This window comes from Panicum virgatum, chromosome 7N, assembly GCF_016808335.1.
Source record: "Panicum virgatum strain AP13 chromosome 7N, P.virgatum_v5, whole genome shotgun sequence".
Taxonomy (NCBI): Eukaryota; Viridiplantae; Streptophyta; class Magnoliopsida; order Poales; family Poaceae; genus Panicum; species Panicum virgatum.
The window spans coordinates 10,799,189-10,805,188 of NC_053151.1; the positions used below are offsets into that span (position 1 = coordinate 10,799,189).

General features: G+C 46.3%; 1 non-coding gene across 1 annotated transcript; it reads right to left on the bottom strand.

The window, feature by feature from the left end:
- Positions 1-2,176: 2,176 nt before the first annotated feature.
- LOC120684131 lies at positions 2,177-2,283 on the bottom strand. Its single transcript, XR_005679113.1, has one exon. It is a non-coding gene; the product is annotated as a small nucleolar RNA R71 (small nucleolar RNA).
- Positions 2,284-6,000: the final 3,717 nt, after the last annotated feature.

The following is a 6,000-nucleotide window of genomic DNA, read 5'->3' on the forward strand; positions in this document are numbered from 1 at the left end:
GTGGGTGACCCTATCCACAGGCAAGGTTGGGTGCAGGACGGAACCTCTACTCGACGTCTTCGGGAACGAAGTCTGGGTCTTCCTCTGTAAAAATTGAGAATGGGGTGAGTACAAACGTACTCAGCAAGTCCAACCACACCGATGGAGGGGTATAAAACAGAATATAATGCACAGGGTAAATCAAGGATAAGGCTAGGGTTTAATTTGCGGAAAGCTAATTTTTATGCAGGGGTTCATTTGAAAGAAAGGATTTTCAAAGCACGTTTTCTTGTACCGAGTAACACGTAGTGTTGATCCACACAGGATCCAAGTTTTAAGTTGCTACCGGACTCCTCATCCGCCGTAGCACACGGCACAACTGCCGGACATTTTCCAAAACCACTCACACTAACCCATCCCAAAAGAAACACTAGTTGTGTGACCACACCGTAACTCGCCCAGTACCGTGGGCACGGCTATTCGAATAGATTTTAACTCTGCAGAGGTGTGCAACTTTACCCACAAGTGGGGTACCACAGCTCGATCACCGTAGTGTCGGTGCAGATCCCAACAAAGCCATTACCCACCTTAGCTAGACCTGACTAGCCATCACGGGATCCACCAAGGGGTCATTAACCTATCACAGAAGTTTTAACCGGGGCATAAGTCACACAGAGCTAATCCCTTCTCTTTGGTCACCCGTTGCTCTCAGCTCTCCTGATGGCTATCAGACTAACTAGTGGGGTTTATGCTAAGCCGTTGCCCATTCAACGGTCGAGTGGTTTGCACGATAGTGGAGTTAGGTGAGACGACACACCAACTCGGTCCTTAGTGGTGACAAGATGGATATCTCCCTTCCTTGCTCCGCCACACAGGCATGAGCACACCAATCGGCAAATCACACAGAAATGCCATCCATCCCGTCTAAACTCATCTATCGAAATTCCACATCTCTCCCTTCCCACACACGCACACAATTTCTTTATAAAACAAGTTGTATTGTGTAGGAGTTCATTCAAAGATGTAACGGGACTAGATGTTCTCCAGTGCAGGACATTCTCCCCGATATCCCTAATTTCCCGGCACCTGCAGCTCTAAGCATGTGACTAACGTAACCTTTGCTCATGAATAGTATAACTAGGACCTCTGTTGTTTGCCTATGCTCCCACTAACCTTTGGTGTATTCGTTTATTCTTTATTCTTTATTCATGACCTACCCTTGTATAATCAGCAGTCTGCACCTTATCTCATATTGTCATGGTTATGTATCTAGTAAACACCTTTACACACCACGCCATTCCTTGGGAAAATATAAATAATGATACCCTGAATACTTCCGGGTGCAATGCTACAACGGTATATCTGTGCGCTTGCGGATCCTTCTGTAAACATTAAGACATACCACACGATGTTTCATGGCATCGTTACCATGGACCTAACCCTTTCATAGTGATTGCGCTATGGAACGCTCACAGGCATTTTTGGCACAGTTGCTGGGAACTAACGACTCCTGGTGGCGACGTTAAGAAATGCCAACAAGCATTTCTGACGCCGTTGCCAGGGATGGCACTGGTGTAAAGGTTTTACTAATGCATAAATATGACAATATGAATAAGAGGTAGCTACTGCTTATACAGGCTAATGTTGCTTTTCATTTTCTCCTGATTGGATGAAAACATGGTAGTGTATGACTGGTTTCTCCTTGCAGACAAACTTCGTTGAAAATCCCTAGAATCTCGTGAGAAGGGTCCGACCTCACGTCGTCCATCCTCAGCTCTCGCTGTCGACAAGCGAACCAGTTTTTCAATCACCATCAACGACAACCGAACCTATGGCTGAGAAGACACTCCGCGAATTTTCCGTCCCCTTCGCCGCCAATGTGGCGACTGGACCCAACGTTGATGTTGGGGACGTAAATTTCAAGCTAAAGTCTAGCCTGATCAACATGGAGCAGGCAAGCCCATTCTGTGGCAAGCCAAACGAGGACACCAACGCCCACCTCCAGAACTTCCTAGAGCTCTACAAGACTATAACCATACAGGGCGTTGCAGCTGACGTCATCAGGCTCCGTATGTTTCTTTTCTCCCTCCTAGGGAGAGCGAAACAGTGGTTTTATCAGAACAAGGAAGCAGTCAGCACGTGGGACAAGTGTTCCACGGCGTTCCTCGCCAAGTTCCTCCTGCTGGGCAAAACGAATGCCCTGCGCGAAAGAATTTCAAGTTTCCAGTAGACAGGGATGGAATCCATCCCGGAAGCTTGGGAGAGACTCTAAGTGTACATACTCGCCTGTCCTAATCATGGGATGAACAAGTGGCTCGTGCTCCAAAGCTTCTACAATGGGCTAACGACAACATCCATAGCCCATCTCGATGCTGCTGCTGGAGGAGCCTATCTGGACCTTACTATTGCCCAGGTTACGGCCTTGATCGAAAAGATGGTCTCCAACCAGGGCTAGAACGAGGAGCGTTCCTAGCCCCGAACCAAGGGCGGAATGTATACCGTCCATGCCATGAGCTCGCACCCAATGTGCGAAGTTTGTGGTGACGGTGGACATTCGGGGAATGACAGCCCCGAGGCTCGTGAAAATGCAGCATATATCAATAACAACAACAATGAGTACCATCCACAAGGAGGCCAAGGGTGGAGCCAAGCACGCCCACCATTCCAAGGAGGAGGTAACAACTATAACTCAAATTTTAATTCAAATTTCAATTCAAACCAACCCTCCATAAGAGATCTTGTCTTTGGCCAAACTAAAATCAATGAATCCCTAAATAAAAAGCTTACTTCCAATGATAAAACTTTGGAAAATATAAATGCAAAAGTTGATACTCTTTCTTTTGCACTTAAAAATCAACTGAGTTCCAACAAAATGTTTGATACACAACTCGTGCAAATTGCTGCTGTGGTTCCTGCTGCTGAGTCCGGGAAGATTCCGGGGCAACCCGAATCCCCCGTTGAAAATGTAAACATGGTGTCTATGGAATGGGGCAACCCTTCCCGGCGGGCTCCCCAAACTAACAATGCAGGAAGAACCACGCATCCAAGGATGAATGCGTGGTGAGGTCTGACAGCAGAGCTACATGGAGATCCAGGGGTGCTCATGATTAGTTGCTCCATCTTCAATTGCTTCTACAAACAGGCCCTCTGCGACCTTGGGGCAAGCGTGAACATCATACCCAAGGTAATTTTCGAGCAATTACAATATCCTGCTTTTTCCCAGACCCATATGCTCGTGCAGCTTGCAGATTCCATTATCCGACATCCTGAATGGACAGTCTAAAATATTCACGTACGAGTCAAGAACTCCTTTGTCCTCACTGATTTCGTTGTCCTCGACATGGAGGGGGACCTGGGCATACAACTCATCCTAGGGCAACCCTTCCTAAGAGACATCAGGGCAAGGATCGATGTTGGAACCGAAGAAATCCGATTCTGCATCGAGGTCGACAATATATTCTTCAAATTCCTTTACAGGAAAGAGCAGCATTTCATGATCCAGCAGGCTCACGATGGGAGCCCACTCTGGGGCTCACCAGAACCCCAGCCTGAGGAACCTTGGTCCACATGATCCAAAAGAAGAAGATCAAGGAAGGTGTGGTGTAATGTTGAAAGGTCGTCCTCGTTCACTTCTCCAAGACGAGACGACAAATGGTAAGTCAAGAAGGAGAAAGGTCCCACTCATCAGACTCAAAATAACGAGCCCTTGCCAAAGGTAAATCGGTACTTATCTCATATTTAATTTTCCACCATTTTGTTTTTCTCAATTTTCGAATTTCTCCCACTGCATGTTTGATTTTTTCAAACCCCCTTGCATGCTAGGATTTTTCTAGCACATTTTCTATTTTTATTATAAAAAATACAAAAATATTTCTAAACATCAAAATCTTTTGAAAATAATTTTTGAACATCTTTCGAAGCAAGTTTGAACCCGACACCTGGGCATTCAAAGCAAAGAGCCATTGGGGAACCCTAGGGTCGGCCGACCCCACCTGACCGTTGCCCCTTGTCAGCTTTCTCCAATGGCTACTAGCTGTTGTGCCCAGCCATTTGCTTTTTAAATAGAGGCCATGGGGTGGGTGTTGAGCTCTCACACTCAACTCTCATTTACTCACTCCCTCTCAAACTCTCTCAAACATTGCTCTCGGGATTTCATTAGATTTTTGCTCGAATTTGATTTCAAGAAACCTCTTTCTCTCATTTCTTTGCTGCAAGAAAGACTACAACTCTCGGGTAAGAACTTTCATTTCGATTTCACTAACGTAACCCGTTTCGAGTTGTACGTGTTTGTTCTTGTCCAAACATGAAGGGCATAGGGCGGACGGTCTTCGGCGCATTCTAGAAGATGGCGGGTGGAAGCTCATCCCATTCACGGGGTGGCTCAAGCTTTCACACTCCCGAACCTACACCGAGCCCAAGCATGATGGACTATGAAGAGGACCAAGAACACCACGAAGAGATGCAAGCCGAACTGAAAGCCGAAGCCATGAAAATTGATGAAGATGATGCACCCTACCTCAACTTGCGACGTGATCATGAATGACAAGGTTACGCCATCCCCAAGAACTGAAGCTTCATCCATACCCGAGCCTTCGATCCGGAACTCCTCATCAAAACAGGTATGTACAAAGACTTCGCTAACGTTTTGCATACGATTGGATGGGACAACTTTGTTCCCATTGAGGAGTACGGTTTGCGGCTCCTCACCATCCAATTTCCTTGCACTCTTAATGGGGTTTACTTTCAACTTTTCTGGAAGGTATATTTGTTTTCTTAGAAAACTTTTGCTAGCCACCTCGATTTCAACAAGCGTTGGTCAATTTCTCTTGAACAAGCTTGCCGCGGTTTTAATCATCATGAATTTTGGGGTCAAATTTTAGGACAAGCTGTCCATGGCAAGTTTGCACCTCGTTGCAACGACATACATAATCCAACTCTTCGTTTGATGCACAAATGGTTAGCTATCACTCTATTTCCAAGAGATGATGCCCGACCCGTGTGCAACGATGAGTTGCTCATACTATATGCCATGGTCAACAAGATCAAAATTTCCCTCACAAAAGCTTTGGTTAAGCAATGGCTTTCGAATTTTAAGATGACGGGTCCTATTGAGTGTACTTCATTGATTACTCATATCACTACACGTGTTGGTGCCTTAGAGGGGAATTATATTCCTTTCATTGAAGGTGACCGCACGTATATCGACGAGACTTGTTTGACTCAAGGTCGCACACTCAAGAAAGGCCCGGATGACTCTTTGATTTTCTTATTCATGGGCTATACAAATGAGATTTCGCTACCCAATGCAGAGTTCCATTTGTATAATTGCCATTCGCTAACCATCCCCCTCGTTCCACGAGAAGGAGGCCGTAGGCATAGCACTTCTGGTTTGCCTGGCAGGATGACAAGAAGCAGGGCCAGAAGGGAAGCAGAGCCAACACCACCACCTCAGCCTCAGTCCTCATATCAGCATGAGGCGGGTGGTTCATCTTGGAAAAGCGCTAGCACCGAGGAGTGGGCACGGCAGGCTCCAAGCCACCAGTCCACCAGCTCTAGCTCCAGCGGAGCCCCAAGCCTCACAAGGCGAATGGCCTCATCCCGCGGGTTCGGCGCCATCACCCAGCAGCTCGGCGAGCTACGGGTACAGGGCGACAACACCTAAGATATGCTGCACTGACACATTGGGACATCCCAGGCATGGCAGCATCACACTGGCGAAAGACTCCACAACATGAAGCAGAGGCAGCTGCAGCAGCAGTAGGAGTGGAGGGCCTACTGCTATTGGACGGGTTTCAACCCCGACCAGCAGTAGTGAGCCTGAAGCTAGCTTGGGGGAGGACCCCCACGAGAGATAACTTATATCATTTACCTTTACCGCTTTCAAATCTTGCATTAAACCAAATAAAAATTTGCAAAACCAAGAAAATCCAAAAAAAATTATAAAATCTAGAAAAGCCATAAAATTTTGCATAACTAAAAATAAATAAAAATTTACAAAACTTAGAAAATACAAAAAATATT